Source organism: Schistocerca nitens, chromosome 4 (assembly GCF_023898315.1).
Source record: "Schistocerca nitens isolate TAMUIC-IGC-003100 chromosome 4, iqSchNite1.1, whole genome shotgun sequence".
Lineage (NCBI taxonomy): Eukaryota > Metazoa > Arthropoda > Insecta > Orthoptera > Acrididae > Schistocerca > Schistocerca nitens.
Genome location: NC_064617.1, coordinates 300739961 through 300760505, shown reverse-complemented (window position 1 = coordinate 300760505; position 20545 = coordinate 300739961). Strand labels below are relative to the sequence as shown.

Genomic DNA, 20545 nt, shown 5'->3' with positions numbered 1-20545 from the left:
TACATGTAAATACCACCCTACTGGTGTTTCACAGTTTGTAACAGAACTGGAAGTTTCCGTTAGACGCCAATAACGGTCGCGCGGGTTCTGGTAGACCCAATGGTGCACGCCCGCTGAGCCACGCCCCCAGTGGCTCTGTACCACGAGTGCTCTCTGCAGCTGCAACGTAGGATGGCCAGTGGCAGTCACTCGCCCCACTAGCACTTGGAGCTTCTTTTCTATGACACCACTGTTCGTGCCTAGAACAGCGAGCCTCATCCATTTCTCCTTATTGTTGTGTACAAATTCGTACCCAACAGTTCTAGTATTTTTCTTTGATTTTTCCTCTTGGTCACCTTGCCATGTGAATTTTGCTCTTGAAGATATTGCAGTTTCAGACATGTTCTGCTATAGTTCTAGTCAATTTCAGATCAGTGTTGATTTTACCAGTCTGTTTCATCATGTCCTTTTGTGTGAGCTGGACTCTAATTCCTACTGCATTATTTGTGACGAGTCTTCCTATGCTTGGAGTAATACAAAATAAGTAAATCTTTTGTTTGTTTTTCGCTGATAACTTCTGCTCCTGGCTAGCTTCCCTACGACAACAGTTGCTGCACCATTCTGTAGCCCATTTCTCCTTATCGTTGTGTACAAATTCGTACCCAACAGTTCCAGTCTTTTTCTTTGATTTTTCCTCTTGGTCACCTTGCCATGTGAATTTTGCACTTTAAGATATTGCAGTTTCAGTCATGTTCTGCTATAGTTCTGGTTAATTTCAGATCAATGTTGATCTTACCAGTCTGTTTCATCATGTCCTTTTGGGATATACTATCAAAGAATCCAATTATGTTTTCCATAAACCTATCTTGGTTCACTCTTTTTAAGTGTTCTTCGGATATTAACCTACATTTTTAATCGTCCTATGGACACCAGTGTATTGTTTGATTTCGCATTTGCCTCTGACTCGATATTATTCGTCTTTAAGTTTTGAGCCAAGAATTTTTCTTACATTTTTGCGTTCTTTTTTTATATTGTTTTCAGTGCGTGTTTTCCTATTCAGAATTAGTGTTTCTGGTCCAAGAGGCATTCTGGTTTAATTGTAATTAATGGTGTAATGTCTTAATTTTATCTGCTTGGAGATACAGCTCTTGTTGTAGGTATTTTGGGTAAGTATGTACGCAGTTTACATTTTTTGGCATCTAATTTTGTTTCCTATTGTTTGGATTCCACGTACCTGAATGATTTCACAGAGATATTTAAATTGTGGAACTCGTTCAGTTTTGCCACATTTCTTCTGCCCAGTGTCCCTGGAAACTAACTGCTTACTGAGTCTCGGCTGACGTGCACTTCGAGGCTCTTCGTCCGACTGGAACGCTCGCTATGAGCAACGGTCCACCTGCAATTCGAATCTTCGTTCACCCTATTGGATGACCGCTTGAACAGTTACCTTGTGTACGACTGTAGCTTTCGTAGTTCGTGCACCTTGTGTGTTTGTGTGCATGTAGTTTCGATATGGACGTATCAACGACCATCCGCGGTAAGCCATACGGTGTCTGCAAAGATTAATAGAGAAACGAAGTAGTGCGGGCTGCGATTTGACGCTGTTCAAAACAGGAATCAACTTATTGCCGAGAAATGTTTAAGACCAAAGGTTGTAAGGCGTTTCATTCAAAAGAGCATCACGTTGGAGTTCCGGATAACACTTGCTAAGTACACCAGTAAACACCCGATTCTTTAAAGAATCGAACTCCAATAGCTTCAAATGTTTGATTAATTTACGATTGTGCTAATGTGTTAAATATTTCATGTTAAGCATACAAGCGAGAAAAAAAAAGTTTAGTGAAGCTTTGAAATAATTTCTTGGAAGTCGCTAAGTGCTGTCATTATGAAGCAGTGGATGAATATAGTCTCTGTTTTTAAGGATTAGCAGTTTTTCACGTACACCAGTGTTTATGTCGTCATATCTCCTGAACTGTGTATCATACAGTGATAAAGATTTGCAAATGGTTCAAATGGCTCTCAGCACTATGGGACTTAACATCTGAGGTCATCAGTCCCCTAGACGTAGAACTATTTAAACCTAACTAACCTAAGGACATCACACACATCCATGTCCGAGGCAAGATTCGAACGTAGCATCAGCGCGGTTCCAGACTGAAGCGCCTAGAACCGCTCGGCCACAGCCTAAAGATTTGCAGGTACATTATATGTGGTACTGTTTGCGAACCTCGTTGCGATTTGAGTCGCTATTAAAAAAGTAATAAATTAAAAGGTAATGTCTGACGGTGAAGTTTTATTGCATGAACAGTGAAAACGTAATGAGCGATAAACTTTTTTCCTTTCATCATTTCGTGGGGCTCTTAGCGAGAAAAAGGTGTGGTAAAGGTTTGAAACTATGTGTAAAGTTTGTTGGAAGTTGCTAAGTGCTTTCATTCTCAAGTCCGCAGTTCGTGGTTTAGGGGCTAGCGCTCCTGCCTCTGGATCACGGGGTCCCAGGTTTGATATCCGACCGGGTTGGGTATTTTGTCTGCCCGGAGACTGGGTGTTTGTGTTTTCCTCATCGTTTCATGATCATCATCATTATTTGTGAGAGTGATTAGATTGGATTGTGAAAAGAAAATGGACTGTGTAGAAATTGGGACTTTCTACGGGCGCCGATGACCGCGCAGTTGAGCGCCCCACAAACAAACATCATCATTATCATCATCTCATTCTCAAATACTGGATGAATATAGTTCCGGTACGTGCGCGCTGTCAGTAACACTCCCTCAAGACAAAGACACAGTTTCTAGCTGTAAAACTTTTATTACTATATTAGACTTGTAACATAGGATTAGACCACTTAATGAGTGGATGAGAGGATTTTGAATTTTTAAAATCGATCAATAATTACGCGAAATATTGAAAATAAGATTTTTGTTGGCCCTGGAAGTCGTTAGGCAACATGCAAAAATGGTTCAAATGGCTCTGAGCACTATGGGACTCACCTTCTGAGGTCATTAGTCCCCTAGAACTATTTTTTTTTAAAAAGAAAAAAAATTCTTTATTTCATTACATAATAATTATGCAATAATGACCCACCACCTTAATGATTAGTGGGTCCTATATTTCTAGATTTACAATGGCAGCTTCTACATTTTTTCTTGACTACAGACAGTTCTACAATTTCTACTAGGCAGACTACTTTTTAGTTTACTAGCTAGCATAATTTCTAGTTACTACAAAAGGTTAATAATAACTGCCTGCAGCGTTACAATTGCGCCAGTGTTAATAATATAAACCTACTTGGATGCCTTGCTCATAGAGCTAATCCCTATGAGCAAGCCCCTGGCGCAGGGCAGGCAAGGGATAACTTATCGCTGCAGGTTCCTAACTTACTATCCTATTCTAATTAACTAAATCTACTTCCTATTCTATGTCATAATCAGTGCGTTTTCTCCATTCGGGATCGCCCCAGTCCCCCTGGTCCTGGTCGTGGCGGATTCCAACTGTGAAGTCGACCTATCCACGAACAGGCGGTACGGGATTGGGGCAGTGGTCGCAATCGGTGTTGTCTATTTAACTAGGCATGAAGGTCTCTCAGAAAAGTTTTCAAAACTTTTTGTGATACCTCGTTTCCTAGCGAATTCAGTCTCTGAAATGTCTCTTCCCGTCTTAAAAGGTCATAGGTGTTTGTACTTGGTAGTTGTCGTCTCAATGTCCCGGCTACATCATCGAAAAGGGGGCACTCGTAAACCACATGGTCGGGAGTACCCTCCGGTGCGCCACAGTCGCACGCAGGTGTCGCCCTTTTCCCAAACCGACAAAGGTAAGTCGGATAGGGGCCATGACCGGTGAGAAAGTGGAACAATCCCCGAGTTGGCTCGAAGTACTTCATTTTCAGTCTGTCCTTTACATCTGGTAGGAACTGAAAGGTTCTTCTACCAGTTTCGTCCGACTCCCATATTTCCTGCCATAGATCTACCCCCCTGTCCCTAATCTCCCCTTTTTCCCTGACTGGTGCCTCCATAATTTCCTATACCTTGGTGATAACACCCTTTTTGGCCCAGTACCATGCAGCCTGTTCCCTAATCTTTATATCTAGGGGACAGAGCCCCATTATGATTAACAGGTCTCCTCCTGGAGATGTTCTGTATGCTCTCACGGACCTTAATATCATGTTCCTTTGAAATCTCCTCACCGTCAAAGCAGGCACCACCCTCGTGAGCCTGTGAGCCCAGACTCCCGAGCCGTAACCCACTATTGACGTCAGTATACTGTTATGGTAAAGTTTGATTAAATGAGGCGGAAGGTGGAATCTCTTATGTCCTATGGAAATCAGATTATTTAGTAATTGTAGTGCTTTCTGGGTTACGGTTTCTATGTGCTTTGCAAAATTCCACCTTTCATCGATGATGATTCCCAAGTAGCGCGTTTCTCGTCTCCGAAGAACGGGCATACCGTCAATTCTCACAGTCGGGTTTCTTATTAACTGTCCTTTAAGTAATAGGTAAGTCGACTTGGTCGGTGAGATAGTCATTTTGGTCCTGCGGCACCATAGTTGCAGTTTGTTTATTGCTCCCTCTATTTTTGGTTCTATGTCCTCGCGACTTCGGCCGCCAACCAGCAGGAGGAGGTCGTCGGCATAGGCTATCACCTCTAGCACATCTTCGCTCTGTTGCAGGCTATCCAGAAGAGGCTCCATGTGGATGTCCCAAAAAAGGGGACCCAACACGGAGCCCTGGGGGCAACCCTTGGTGATAGTTTTCCGGACTTTCCCGCTAGGGGATGATAGCCATACCTCCCGATCTTCACAATAGCTCCTCAAACACCCATATAGCAGCCCTGGGCACTCCTTCTCCCGAAGACAGGAGAAGAGCGAAGGCCACCACAGGTTGTCAAAGGCGCCACTGATATCCACCATGATGCCAACAACATACTTACACGGGGCTGAGCCACAGACCTCGGCCGCCAGGGCGATTGCATCAGATGCCGATCGCCCCGGCCTGAAACCGAATTGCCTGCCGCTCATCCCGTGCAGCATGCGGTGAGCAGTCAGTCTGTCCGCTAATAACTTTTCAAGAAGTTTGCCAAAGCCGTCCAGCAGGCAGATGGGCCTGTAGGATTTCGCCTCTGCAGGGTCCTTCTCGGGGCCTTTCTTAATAATCACCACATTTGCAGTTTTCCATATTTTTGGAAATTTGCCTTGCCTGAGGCATGCGTTGAAGATATGTGTAAGTGGCGCAACTAGCTGTGGGGCTAAGAACTGCACCACCTCTGCCACTATGCTGTCTGGCCCGGGGGCTTTTCCCCTAGAACTTAGAACTACTTAAACCTAACTAACCTAAGGACATCACACACATCCATGCCCGAGGCAGGATTCGAACCTGCGACCGTAGCGGTCTCGCGGTTCCAGACTGCAGCGCCTAGAACCGCACGATAGGCAACATGCAGTGGGTACGAAGTTCCGGGGTACTCGCTTAGTAATATACAGGGTGTTTCACATGTCATGTTACACATTTTTAGAGGTTGAAGAGGGGACTTAGCACATCAAGTTTTACAAAGGAACTCATGTCGAGAAACGTCATCCAACGGTGCTACAGAGCGTCAAAGTTGTAGTCGCCGGCGCCTGTAAATCTATGTATATACAAGGCGATTCCGTGCTGCCAGAGGTATAGCTGATGGAGAAGAATAAATTTAGTAGTTTGGGGTAAGATTCCTGATTGGGAAACGAATGAGTCGAAAGTTATAAGCGAAAGCCGTTCTGATACCTCCGACAATGGAATACATTTACTGGACCTGTTGTCGCTACGAATTGAGGCTATGCAACTTTCAGAGGTGGTAGTATGTAAGTTCTATGAGCATTTGTTTCACATTATCGGAGATAAACAAGTGCTCATAGCTCCTCAGGTATGGTTTTAGAGCCCATGTTTATCAGACATTTTTTTCTTTTCTTGGTCCATACCACCACCACTGAAAATTGCATAGCCTACATTCATAGCGACAACAGTACCGATACACGCATTCCCATGTCAGAGGTATCAGAATGATTTTTGCTTGTAACTTTCGTCTCGTTTATTTCCGAACGGCCGGCCGGAGTGGCCGTGCGGTTCTAGGCGCTACAATCTGGAGCCGAGCGACCGTACGGTCTCAGGTTCGAATCCTGCCTCGGGCATGGATGTGTGTGATGTCCTTAGGTTAGCTAGGTTTAAGTAGTTCTAAGTTCTAGGGGACTGATGACCTCAGAAGTTAAGTCACATAGTGCTCAGAGCCATTTCCGAAGGACGGGCTGTTGCCTGAAATTGCTACAATTATCCATCACTGTTGAAATTTTGTAACTCATCTCGGAATCACCCTGTATATACAAACATTTATCGGCGCCGGCGGCTATAACTTTGACGCTCCGCAGCGTCGTTGGATGACGTCTTCAGACATGGGTTCGTGTGTAAAACTTGATCTATTAAGTCCCCTCCACAACCTCTAGAAACATGTAACATGAAATGTGAAACACCCCGTAGGTTCAAATGGCTCTGAGCACTATGGGGCTTAACTTCAATGGTCATCAGTCCCCTAGAACTTAGAACTACTTAAACCTAACTAACCTAAGGACATCACACACATGCATGCCCGAAGCAGGATTCAACCTGCGACCGTAGCAGTCGCGCGGTTCCAGACTGTAGCGCCTTTAAGCGCTTGGCCACCCTGGCCGGCCACCCCGTAGGTAAAATTGAATCAAACGTGGAAGAGAGACTAGAGGAATTGCTGGAATGTTTCCTTTGGCCCTTCTATCTGCTGGTAAATTTTTGAGTCCGGCCTTGGGGATTAGTGAACCTTTACTCGGCCTTTTCTGGGTGCAAATTTCAGTGGGCGCATTTTAGAGAACGCGCTCTTTGGCTTGTACCCAATGACCTGCTTGTAGTCTGAATGGTACGTAGTTCTACGGAGTTCTGATGATTCAGCGTCCAGTAACTATCGTCGATCTTCGTTTCATAACCAAATGGAGGGACCTGAAGGAACGTGAAACGTATGCAAGTCTCGGTCTGTGAGCAGGTGCAGCTAGCTGCTCTCCGAGACGAGCGCAGGAACTGGATCTCGTTCCGGTCAGTAGTAACGCAGTCTTTTGTCCGTTCCCGCCTTGTCCCTGACGCACGGGTCGTGTTCCCGCAATTCTGCCGGCGGACAGCTTAGTGTGATGCAAGGCGGCGAGCGCAGCTGATCGTGGCCGGTGGGCGCGATAACATCGGGTGTTTCAAGTCGGCGACCGGCCGATTTCTCTGTGGTAAGCGAGGCGACGCACGTGCGGGCCAGCCCCAGCTGCGTATGCGAATGCCGCGCAGGCGCTGCGCGCGTGCAGGCAGGCACCGGGGAGCGGCGCTGTTACGCTCGTGTTTGTGGTCCATTTCGCTAGCGCGCACCGGAATTAAGATACTCCGTTCAGGGCCGCATTCAGGCGCGGGATATCTAGCCTACAGCCAAGGGCCTCGCGCCACGAAACTTCAGAACACAAAAATTAAGTCTTAGTTTCAGTACTGTGACCTAATTGTCTTGTATGGACTTAATCGTCCGAGTTGTTCAGCATGACCAGGAAGGATTCAGAATTCACACTCATAGCAGTGGAAGTTCGAAAACATAACGAAGTAATTTTTTTTACACGTGAAATTTCATAATTTTTTTCACTTACTAATGGCAGCATTTATTGTTATAGGTACACTTTTCTTCATAAATAAGAGAGATGGTTCGATGACTTTTGCACAGCATACAAACCATACTTAAAGGTGTATGAAACTCTAAAATTTTCCAAATCTATTAAAAACTGTGGTAAAAATTGAGGTAATTAACTACAAAATTAGTGTTTTTTCTAAACATGAAGTTTAAAATACAACAGATCATTCGTTTTTTCATAAATTAAATAAATTCTAGAGTTTCATACACCTGTAAGTATGGTATGTATGCTGCGCAAAAATCATCGAAGAATCTCTCTAACTTGTGAAGAAAAGTGTACCTATAGTAACAAATGCAGCCATTAGTAAGTGAAAAAATGATGAAATTTCACACGTAAAAAAAATTATTTTGTAATGTTTTCGAACTTCCACTGCAATGAGTGTGAATCCTGAATCCTTCCTGGTGATGCTGACAGAGTTTTATGAATTTATTTGTAAAAGTATAGACACTGTAAATTAAAATGTCCTGTGATGCCTCTCCTGCTCCAAGTCGGCCCGTTTGACGTCCTACCCCCCTTAAGTCAGAATTTACCAATTAAATCTCGCATTCCCGTTGCGTCAAATTTCCGGTGGCGCTCGGTCAAACGTGTGGTTCCTCGGCATCTTGTAATGTTGCTTTCTATCAGGAGGCTTTAGATAATCAGTAAAACAGGCGTAGACGTCGCAGTTAATGTGCCTACACCTCTGGAATAAGATGTGAATGGAGAACAGAGCCTTTCATTTTAAGGCTCATGATTTGAGAAAGTGCTGAGTATGAAATATATATAGGTAAAATATGCTTGGTTGATACATTCCTTTTGTCATCTTGCATTTGCTAACAAACATTTTCTAATATAGTTGCTATGTTGTAGCAGATGCTGGTAGAGACCACACCTCAGATTCAGCCTAGAGGTGTGAAGAACCTCAATACGGCCCTGCGTCTTTTAAATTACGGGTGAATAATGGAAGGGGTAATTCCCTCCATAGTATTATAATTGGATACTAATATTTCGTACGCAATTTCTTATATGGGGTGTTTGTTTTAAGTTGAGACAACTAAATATCTCGACGCCATATTTTTTGTACTGTACAATCACACTTGAAACACTCAAGTGACGTTTGGACTTCAATATCAACGGTTGGAATACAACGTAAATGAAATGTAGAATCAAATGGGTCGGTTCTTAATTCAAAAACGGACTCACTTGATGTTTGTCAAGAAACAAAGATACAAAGTTGACCCTGCCCACGCAGGATGGGTTAGGAGAACAGACAAATGTCTCCTTTACTAAAAATAACTTTACACCTACTACATTTTTTCGTGCAATGCGTCTTTTCCGAGATATGTAGTTGTTTCAAGGTAAAACAAACACAGTGTGTACTCGATTGTTGAGTTCTGGTGATGTTTCATGTCAAAGAAAGAAAATAACGAACAAAATCCAGCGTTTGTTGCAGCGTGCATTCTTTATGTAATAACAGAAACGCAACATGCTGTAAGTTTAGTTCTGCTATTAAAAAAGTGCCTTTTCTCAGAGGCACCGTTGGTAAGTAAGTAGTGCAAAATACTTGTTTGCCTATCTCTTTCCTAACGTTTATCCCGCAATACCGGAGCCGTTGTTTTTTTATGGTTTCGCAAGTTCATTTAGTTTTCAACTTTTTGGCCGCATGCCGTTCCTATCGCCATAGCCATCAGGAAATTTAAAAGAGGGGAAATCGTATGCGCCATCTGTCTGCCTATCGTGTAAACATTGTTCCACACGTTTGTGTATTTAACTGTTTTTGAATCATACTTTCTGAGGCAGAAATGGAGTGACACCAGAGAATTTGCCTAGCTGAGCGAGGAAAACAGTCTAAAACTAACTCAGGCTGGCTGGTGCAGCAGGTCAGCGGTACTTAATTATGAATTCTATCCTCGTGCCGCAATCTAGCGCGCTGCGCCCTACCAACATCTGAGTTAATGTTCTCAGTATTTTCTGCCGCCAATCGCTATGCCCTTTATTTGTGTACTTGGTGCATTTATCGCAGTGCCTTACAATGTTGTTTACACTTGCGTTGAGTTTGGACTCTCTCTTTTCCTCATCTCTTAATGACACCATTTTCCTGTCTTTTGTCGTACTGTAGCAGCAAAATTTGATTTTAAGTGTAGTCCATCTGGAAACATGTGTTGTTCTGTGTTGATTTGGACAGCTTTCTTCAACTCCTGTTTGTTGCCGTAAGTGGTGAAACAAAAATGGCATATCGCCCGAAGTGCTTGCTTACAAACCATTCGTTCATAGAGGGTTGCCTTGTAACGCTATGGCCAGTACATGTAATTAATAGTTGAAGGAAGAGGAGGAGCTTTCCACTGAAAAGCATCAAAGTATTGTCCGAACGCGGTATGAATTCACTATTTTACGGCAGAGAAAAAATAAGCTCTATGTAATTAGGAAATGAAGAAATGATTTTGTTACGTAGCCTGCACATCTTATTACGTGTGTATTATATTTAAAAAGTTCGGACGGTATTACAGGATGGTTACGGAGACCAACAGCATATTTAGAAATCGTTTTACATCGACTTTGAAATAGCCACTCCGTCATTTCTCTGTATAGCATTATTTAAATTTGGACACTTTCACTCGGGATTTTATCATGTTTGAAATTTCTAAATAAGTATAAAATCTTTGAAAACGAACGTATTTCAAAGTAGAAGCCAGTGTATGACACAATTTTTAACAGTTTTGTTGTCAGACACAATCATTTTCAATTTTTTGGAACTGACATGTTTCGATCGCCATTAGTGATCATTGTGACAACACGTACCTTTCCATTAAGTTTGCCATAGCAAACTGCTTCATGTATTAGGTTCTGAAGCTGACAGGCTGTGGCAGAAACCGATCAGTTTTGAAAACTTAAAAGCGGTAGCTGTATTTGGAGGTGCTGGGTTCAAATCCTCGCGTCACTGCCTTAATGTACTTTCCTGTGATTTCATTATCGAATCAGATTAATACCGACAAGTTCCGCACTCGCCTCTCTGAAGCAGAAGAATAAGATCCGAAACGAGACAGTGTAGACCTTTGAGCTTCGTAACTTCTCTCTCTTTTTTTTTTTTTTTTTTTTAGTATGGATGTCGCGCTCACGTATGTAGAAGAACAAGAACAGGGAATGCATATTTGTTCAGTAAAATTTCGTAATGGTCGACGGTAGTGACATTAGTGAAACGCCAATTACAGACAGTTGCAAGTGTCAAAGGCCGGGCCGAGATTGATACACCAGTTCCTGTCACTGAAGTTTAAAGCATTGTTGCGTGTGGACAGTGCTTGGATAGGTGACCGTCCGGATAAGCTGCATACTGTTGAGAAATTTCCATTTGCCTTTACGGCAGAGAGGACAGGAGATGTGGTGGCGCTAAGTCCCTAGTTACCAGTCTTTGCACCATTGCCCTTGGATTAAATTCCAAACATCCTCAGAGTGTTTCATGAAGTATGGGCATGTGGCACTGTTGATGGTGATCCGTCCGTCGGATGGGAACGTTAAGCCCAGTGACCCCCTTGGTGCTATTTGAGAGGAGTAGCCTACGTGCTGGTACCCGGCTTCGCCATATACCTTCTCTCATCATCTCCAACACGAACATGACACTACATTACACACACCCATCTCAATCACCCACACTTACATTCACTGCTATCATGCTTAGCGAAGGAAAGGTGCCTATGGGGTGCCAAGGATAGGAAAAGCCTTTCAGACTAGACAGCTGGACCTACCCTTTATGAGGTTTCATAACCAATCATGCCATACGACTTTACTTTTACTTCACTGTTTCTTTCAAGTGTATAATACTAAGAGATAATAACTTTTACATATGTCTGAAATATGACAATCTGAAGTTTTATAAATACATAATAGAGTTAATGCACGTAAAAGCCAAAAGTGAACTCGTTTGTTGCATGATAACCTAATATATGGTAAAAGATAAAAGAAGGAAACCAATTTCAAATGTGCTGAAGCTGTGTGCATACCATTTGATCACAAAGGCTTCATGTGAAAAGCGGTACATTACATCACAACTGCAACACATCTTAATATACCATGGCCCATAATGCACGACATTATATCGAAAGTAACAAAGAGTTTAAAGTGTATGTTTTCATTTATATTTTCTCATTTTCAGATCTGGCGTTGGCTGCAAAGCCGAAACTGGTAATCAGTATTAATAAAGTAGCATGTGAGCTCGACTCTGACTTATGTAATAAAAATAAAATCCACAAACCGAATTCAAATCCTCCCCATGATGCAGACGACATACCAATTCAGTATCATCAGTAAGGATAGAACCTGAAGGAACTAATTAAAATTTATGCTACGGGTTGGACTTGAACCCAGGTCTCCTGCTTACTAGGCAGATGTGCTAACCATTACATCACTGTAGCACTGCGGCTACTGGAGCTGCATGGATTACCCTAGGCCAATGCCATCCCTAACACAAAACTTCAATTCATAACTTCGTCCCATTTCTGTGACGATTAAAAAAGGGAAAGTGGGCTAAAGGTATAAATTGAAGTTTTGCTTTAGGGAGGGAACTGGACTAGGGTACGCCATGCAGCTGTGGTAGGCACAATGCTATGGTGCTGTAATAGTTAGTACTTCTGCCTAATAAGCAGGAGACATGGGTTCAAATCCCAGCGGTGGCACAAATTTTAATTCATTGCTTCAGCTTCTATCCTTCTCGAAGATAAAGTTGAGACTTTTATGTCTTCAGGAAATTCTGCCAGATCAATAATTCACTATCAGTTAAGAAAGGCAGGGCTCAGGTGGATGCTGACTAGTAGGAAGTTTACTTAGAACCGTGTGTCGTAAAATCTCGTAACTACGTTGTCGTTAATTGTGAAAATAATATGCATTGCACCCCACTCCATCCTCCCTCCCCGTTCGACCTCCTGCTGCAGCCGAAAATCTTAGAAGCGCCTCGGTAATAATTTCCCTGGAAACGGCTCTTCACCACAGCCTACAACGGTGATGAGGTCGGCATGTGTAGCTTTTCAGCAAGTGTATGGGCAGGGTATTACAGGTATGAGACTAGCACCTCCACTCGCAAGAAAATGCGCTGGCGCGAGCTGCGCTCGATGCCACCCGACTGACGAGCACCCACCGCCAATCGTAGGCCGTCGTCACCCCTGGCCGCTTCTGCAGAGGTCGACCTGGCTGCTCTTTGTGCTCCTTAATTACTGCCCCCTTCCCCCCTCCATCTTCCGATATAGATAGCTGCCGTATTTATTGTCTAGCCGGCGGCCCGGTGCGACGGAGTCGATTGCTGGCGAGGAGCACCCACGGTTCGGGCGAGCGCCGGGCGCCTCCGCCTGAGTGGTCCTTATCTGCAAATCCCGGCTTGCGGTCGCCTGCGCTATCCACAGCCACTGGAGCCAGTCCGCCATTGGCAACGAATAATCGTCGCTCCTTTTCGCTGCCCTGACTGCGTTGTTAATTTTTTCGTTTCTTCTCTCGTGTTTCTATCCCATTTTTTATTTCTGGCTGGAAGAGTTGTTACGCTACGTCAACTAGAGAGATTAGTTTTGGGAGAGGGGGCTATCTATTGGATTGGTGCGTAAGTTCGTAGTTGTCAATAACTTTCTTTAAAGTCAGTACCGCCATTAGACTGTTTTTTTATATGCATTGTTATATTTAAAAGATCATGATTTCGGCTTTAAATTGCCATTATCAAGTGTTTTAATGTTATACAGCGCCTAAGATGGCATACTGTCGTATTTAAAATACACTATTAGACACATTGTCTAAGGGTCAATATTTCTGGTATACTATTAGACAAAATGTCTAATAGTGTATTTTAAATACGACAGTATGCCATCTTAGGCACTGAATAACATTAAAACACCTGATAATGGCACTATAAAGCCGAAATCATGATCGTGTAAATGTAACAATGCAAATAAAAAACAGTCTAATGGCGGTACTGACTTTAAAGAAATATATTATAACTGTGGCCCCACATTATGCAAAAAATTGTTTATCAATAAGATTCAAAAATGGCTCTGAGCACTATGCGACTTAACTTCTAAGGTCATCAGTCGCCTAGAACTTAGAACTAATTAAACCTAACTAACCTAAGGACGCCACACACATCCATGCCCGAGGCAGGATTCGAACCTGCGACCGTAGCGGTCGCTCGGCTCCGGACTGTAGCGCCCAGAACCGCACGGCCACTCCGGCCGGTTCAATAAGATTAATGAACACAAGAGATACATACATGTAACAGAGACTTTAGTCATCAATAATACATTATCTTCACGTATTACGACAGTCTGCCAATGCTGCGGTAACTCTTCGATTCCGCGACTGTACAGAACACGTGGTTTTGAGGTGAAGAACTCGTCGTGTCATGTTCGGAACGTATTTTCATCCGGAAAGGTCGTTCCAGTGCGATAGAGAGCGGAAAACGTGAAAGTCTGAGGGCGCAAGATCGGGTGAATAAGGTGGGTGCGGAATGACTTCCCACCTCCTACACTCTTGGAAACTGAAATAAGAACACCGTCAATTCATTGTCCCAGGAAGGGGAAACTTTATTGACAAATTCCTGGGGTCAGATACATCACATGATCACACTGACAGAACCACAGGCACATAGACACAGGCAACAGAGCATGCACAATGTCGGCACTAGTACAGTGTACATCCACCTTTCGCAGCAATGCAGGCTGCTATTCTCCCATGGAGACGATCGTAGAGATGCTGGATGTAGTCCTGTGGAACGGCTTGCCATGCCATTTCCACCTGGCGCCTCAGTTGGACCAACGTTCGTGCTGGACGTGCAGACCGCGTGAGACGACGCTTCATCCAGTCCCAAACATGCTCAATGGGGGACAGATCCGGAGATCTTGCTGGCCAGGGTAGTTGACTTACCCCTTCTAGAGCACGTTGGGTGGCACGGGATACATGCGGACGTGCATTGTCCTGTTGGAACAGCAAGTTCCCTTGCCGGTCTAGGAATGGTAGAATGATGGGTTCGATGACGGTTTGGATGTACCGTGCACTATTCAGTGTCCCCTCGACGATCACCAGTGGTGTACGGCCAGTGTAGGAGATCGCTCCCCACACCATGATGCCGGGTGTTGGCCCTGTGTGCCTCGGTCGTATGCAGTCCTGATTGTGGCGCTCACCTGCACGGCGCCAAACACGCATACGACCATCATTGGCACCAAGGCAGAAGCGACTCTCATCGCTGAAGACGACACGTCTCCATTCGTCCCTCCATTCACGCCTGTCGCGACACCACTGGAGGCGGGCTGCACGATGTTGGGGCGTGAGCGGAAGACGGCCTAACGGTGTGCGGGACCGTAGCCCAGCTTCATGGAGACGGTTGCGAATGGTCCTCGCCGATACCCCAGGAGCAACAGTGTCCCTAATTTGCTGGGAAGTGGCGGTGCGGTCCCCTACGGCACTGCGTAGGATCCTACGGTCTTGGCGTGCATCCGTGCGTCGCTGCGGTCCGGTCCCAGGTCGACGGGCACGTGCACCTTCCGCCGACCACTGGCGACAACATCGATGTACTGTGGAGACCTCACGCCCCACGTGTTGAGCAATTCGGCGGTACGTCCACCCGGCCTCCCGCATGCCCACTATACGCCCTCGCTCAAAGTCCGTCAACTGCACATACGGTTCACGTCCACGCTGTCGCGGCATGCTACCAGTGTTAAAGACTGCGATGGAGCTCCGTATGCCACGGCAAACTGGCTGACACTGACGGCGGCGGTGCACAAATGCTGCGCAGCTAGCGCCATTCGACGGCCAACACCGCGGTTCCTGGTGTGTCCGCTGTGCCGTGCGTGTGATCATTGCTTGTACAGCCCTCTCGCAGTGTCCGGAGCAAGTATGGTGGGTCTGACACACCGGTGTCAATGTGTTCTTTTTTCCATTTCCAGGAGTGTATATAATGTTTTTTGTCAGTCGAGCAGAACGCGGGCGGGCGTTATCATGGAGTGGTATCACTTTACGCAGACTCTCTTGTTGTTGTTCTTGGACTACGTCAGCAAGATGTCTCAGCTGTTGACAATAAATGTCAACAGTGATGACTACACCTCATGGAAACAAATCGTAATACACCTCACCGTCGCTGTTCGACCAAATGCGTAACATTGTCATTTCTGGAGGCGCGCAACGGGTAGTTGCTCCTTTTTTTGGGTTCAGCCATTACTTTCTTTTCCTTATGATACCATAAAGACAACATTTCTCCTCACCAATAACGATACAGGATAGAAATGGTCGATGTTATTCACGAGCCAGTTGGTGACGACCAAGCATACATACGTAGATATACGACCACCCGACGATTTTTGTGATTTTGGCTTAGAGCATGCGGGGCCCATACAGCCGCAGAAATGTCACACGATGGTGGAATGACTACAGTTCAGCAAATCTGCCAGTCCTCGAGTACACTGACGTGGATCATTGTAGTTTAATGCGTTTAAACGACCTTCATCAAACCCGAAGGTCTTCCTGAACGTGGAGAGTCATCAATATCAAAACCATCCTCCTTAAAACGGAAAAACCATTCTCTTGCCGTACTCTATCCAATAGCATTATTCCTATCTACTGTGCAAGTGTTTCTGGCTGCTTCCAATGCTGTAACCCTTCTGCTCATACAGAAGAATATGTCGAAAACGTTGCGATTTCTCCACTTGGCACTCCATTTTATAGCGCCCACAACTCCATTCACTACCTCCAAATGACGATATGTAAACTCATATAGCAACAGTGAAGTACACATAAAATATGACACTCGATAAATAAACCTGCAGCAACCGGAATGCCAACATGCAAAACAAAAACGCTCCGAACTTATGCACCAGCCGAATACATCTACACCCTGGAAACCACTGTGAAGTGCATAGCAGAGGACACATACCCTACATTGCGGTCGCAGGGGTATCGTCATCGGGTGACTCCGCCGACGACTGATATAGACCGAAAACGGCCATACTTTTCAAATCAGTGCAGCAGTACGTGCGCGATCTTAGTGCGCGGATCTGAACGCCCGTGCGAACTGACTTCCGACGACCATCTGTGGACCTCCAATCAGTTTCATTCCATCAGCACAGTCGGTCGACGTTTCCACACGTAGGGCATGGATTGTGAGAAATTTTTAAGTTAAATACGAAATTTATGGCTTATTGAGGATGAGAAAATTTAACAACAGGGATATGTCTCGGAATCTAGTGTGAAATCGCTATTTTATTGGAAACCATAAGTTTTGAACAACTTAAAAATTTAATAATGTATTGAACGTTACCTTACAATGTATTATGCATACTGTATGGCTTTGTAGTCATTTCAGCCTCATGGATGCACTTAATAGAGCGTGTCATCTGCAAGACAGACTAAATCTGTATTTTAGGCTTATAGTGTACCATTAAATAATCGTGTCTTCAAGTGAGAAAGGTGATGTGTGCCAATTTTGATGCTGGAAGTTGCTGTAGAGTGTCGTTTGTGGATTTCGGATGGTGGCATTAGCTCTATACGAATTATCATAACTCCTTGCTGGCGCTTTCTGCCATGTGGGGTGATGATTCTGTTGTATGTAGTGGTTTGCAAATGTGGTGTATATTTTTCCACCTAACAGTGGTTTAAGTGTTCAGAGTATCTTATTCTAAAATTCGTGTTTGCCTTTCACACGTTCGCCTTGCTGCTTCCCGTCAGATCATCGAAAGTAAGCGCTGTCGGGCTTGTCTAGCGCATGGATGGGTGACCGTTCGGGTCTGATGACCGCTGTTAGCAAACGGGGTGCACTCAATCCTTGAGAGGCCAAGTGAGGCACTACTTGACTGAGAAGTAGGGGCCCTGGTCACGAAATCTGACAACGGCGGGCAGAGCGGTGTGCTACCATATCCGCATCCACTGATGCTTATCGGCTGCAGATGATACGTGGTTCGGTCGGTGCCATCCTTCCGAGGCATGTTCGGACGGAGTTGAGTCACAGCGAATGAGTCATTGAAGTTTAACTGATATATGTCTGTTTTACTAAATTTTATTTGAAGTTGTGTAGAATGTTTGTAATCTTGCTTTTGAGTGTCGCCGCGAATCCTCATGAATAGGTAATGGAATATTTCTCTCTTCATTACATCTACATGGATATTGTGCAAATCACATTTAAGTGCCTGGCAGAGGGTTCATCGAACCACCTTCACAATTCTCTGTTATTCCAATCTCGTTCAGCGCTCGGAAAAAACGAACACCTATATCTTTCCGTACGAGCTCTGACTTCCCTTATTTTATTAAGGTGATCGTTTCTCCCTTTGTAGGTCAGTGTCAATAAAATATTTTCGCATTCGGAGGTGAAAATTGGTGATTCGAATTTCGTGAGAAGATTTCGTCGCAACGAAAAACGCCTTTCTTTTAATGACGTCCAGCTCAAATACTGTATCATTTCAGTGATACTCTCTACCCTATTTCGCTATAATACAAAACGTGCTGCCCTTCTTTGAACTTTTTCGATGTACTCCGTCGATCTCATCTGGTAAGGATCCCACACCGAGCAACAGTATTCTAGACGAGGACGGACAAGCGTAGTGTAGACAGTCTCCTTAGATCTGTTACATTTTCAAAGTGTCCTGCCAATAAAACGCAGTCTTTGGTTAGCCTTCCCCAACATTTTCTATCTGTTCCTTCCAATTTAAGTTGTTCGTAATTGTAATCCCTATATATTTAGTTGAATTTACGGCCTTTAGTTTTGACTGATTTATCGCGTAACTGAAGTTTAATGGATTCCTTTTAGCACTCATGTGGATGACCTCACACTTTTCGTTATTTAGGGTCAATTCCGAATTTTCGCACCATACAAATATCGTTTCTAAATCGTTTTGCAATTTGTTTTGCTCTTCTGATGACTTTGTTAGTCGATAAACGACAGCGTCATCTGCAAATAACCTAATACGACTGCTCAGATTATTTCCCAAATCGTTTATATAGATAAGGAATAGCAAAGGCCTATAACACGACCTTGGGGAACGCCAGAAATGACTTCTGTTTTACTCGAAGACTTTCCGTCAGTTACTACGAACTGTGACCTCTCTGACAGGAAATCACGAATCCAGTCACACAACTGAGACGATATTCCATAAGCACGCAATTTCACTATAAGCCGCTTGTGTGATACAGTGTCAAAAGCCGTCAGGAAATCCAGAAATATAGAATCGATCTGAAATCCCTTATCAATAGCACTCAACACTTCATGGGAGTAAAGAGCTAGTTGTGTTTCACAAGAACGATGTTTTCTAAATCAAAGTTCACTGTGTGTCAATAGACCGTTTTCTTCGAAGTAATTCATAGTGTTCGAACACAATATACGTCCCAAAATCCTGCTGCATATCGACGTTAGTGATATGGGCCTGTAATTTAGTGGATTACTCCTACTACCTTTCTTGAATACTAGTGTGATCTGTGTAACTTTCCAGTCTACGGAACTTTTGTCGAGCGAACGGTTGTACATGACTGTTAAGTAAGGAGCTATTGCATACTCTGAAAGGAACCTGATTGGTATACAGTCTGGACGAGAAGACTTGGTTTTATTAAGTGATTTAAGTTGCTTCACTACTCCGATGATATTTACTTCTACGTTACTCATGTTGGCAGCTGTTCTTGATTCGAATTCTGGAATATTTGCTTCATCTTCTTTTGTGAAGGCAGTACGGGAGGATATGTTTAGTAACTCTGCTTTGGCAGCCCAGTCTTTGATAGTATTTCCATTGCGACCGCGCGGAGAAGGCATTTATTGTGTCTTGCCGCAAACATACTTCACATATGACCAGAATCCCTTTGGATTTTCTGCCAGGTTTCGAGCCAAAGTTTCATTGTGGAAACTGTTATAACATCGCGCATTGAAGTCCGCGCTAAATTTTAAGCTTCTGTAAAAGATCGCCAATCTTCGGGATTTTGCGTTTGTTTACGTTTGACATGGTTGTTTCGTTGTTTCTGCAACAGTGTTCGGACCATTGCGTGTGCCAAGGAGGATCAGCTCCGTCGTTTGTTAATTTATTTGGTATAAATCTCTCAATTGCTGCCGATACTATTTCATGTATTCACAAAACTTGTTTAGTTATTCTGACCGATGTTGTCGGGCGACTTTTGGCGAAGGCGTCAGGCGACCCTTTGTCTGTGCCACTTTAACCGCAGCCTTATTACCGCTTACCATATCTTTCTCTCGTTGCACTCGCATATGGAGGGCGGGGACAATTATTGCTCAATGCCTCTGTGCGCGTTGTAATTAATTTCATCTTGTCTTCGCGGTCCATGCGGGTGAACTACGTGGGTAGCTGTAGTATATGGCTAGATTTCTCAGTTACTGCAGGTTCTACTTTGAAACTAAAGTTTCTCCGGATGAATGCCAACCATCTTCAAGGGTATGCCAGTTCAGTGCTTTCAGCATCTCCTTGACACTCTCCTGCATGTCAAACCAACTTTTGATCATTCTTGCTCACCTTCTTCGTAAACGTACAGTAAATTCTGTTCGGAACAGATATCACAAAGTAAACCAAAAATAATGCGAAGTAGCAGAAATGAGAACAGCGACAAATTCATCATCAGAATTGGTGAGCAGGAAGTAGATGAAGTTAAGGAATTCTGCTACTGTAAGTAGGCTGTTTATGTTTTCTTATTGGCAACGTTACGTAGCGCTCTGTATGAAAATCACTGGCTGTGCTGTGTGCAGTCTGTGGCTAGTTTGCATTGTTGTCTGCCATTGTAGTGTTGGGCAGCTGGATGTGAACAGCGCGTAGCGTTGCGCAGTTGGAGGTGAGCCGCCATCAGTGGTGGATGTGGGGAGAGAGATGGCGGAGTTTTGAAATTTGTAATACTGGATATCATGAACTGCTATGTATATTATGATTTTTCAACACTATTAAG

At 44.1% G+C, this 20545-nt stretch overlaps 2 protein-coding genes across 5 annotated transcripts in view; one reads left to right on the top strand and one right to left on the bottom strand.

The window, feature by feature from the left end:
* LOC126251488 (DNA ligase 3) overlaps positions 1 to 20545 on the top strand; it is a 605411-nt gene that overhangs the window by 85359 nt on the left and 499507 nt on the right. The window contains exon 1 of one of the 4 annotated variants that reach the window (XM_049951946.1): positions 7170 to 7237. The exons of the other annotated variants lie outside the window; for them this stretch is intronic. The gene's annotated coding sequence lies outside the window, so the exon portion shown is untranslated. Of the gene's footprint in view, positions 1 to 7169; positions 7238 to 20545 lie in introns of those variants that run through there. 4 annotated transcript variants of the gene reach the window in all.
* Positions 1 to 20545, bottom strand: part of LOC126251492 (uncharacterized) — a 131429-nt gene that overhangs the window by 24652 nt on the left and 86232 nt on the right. The gene's annotated exons all lie outside the window — the stretch shown is intronic.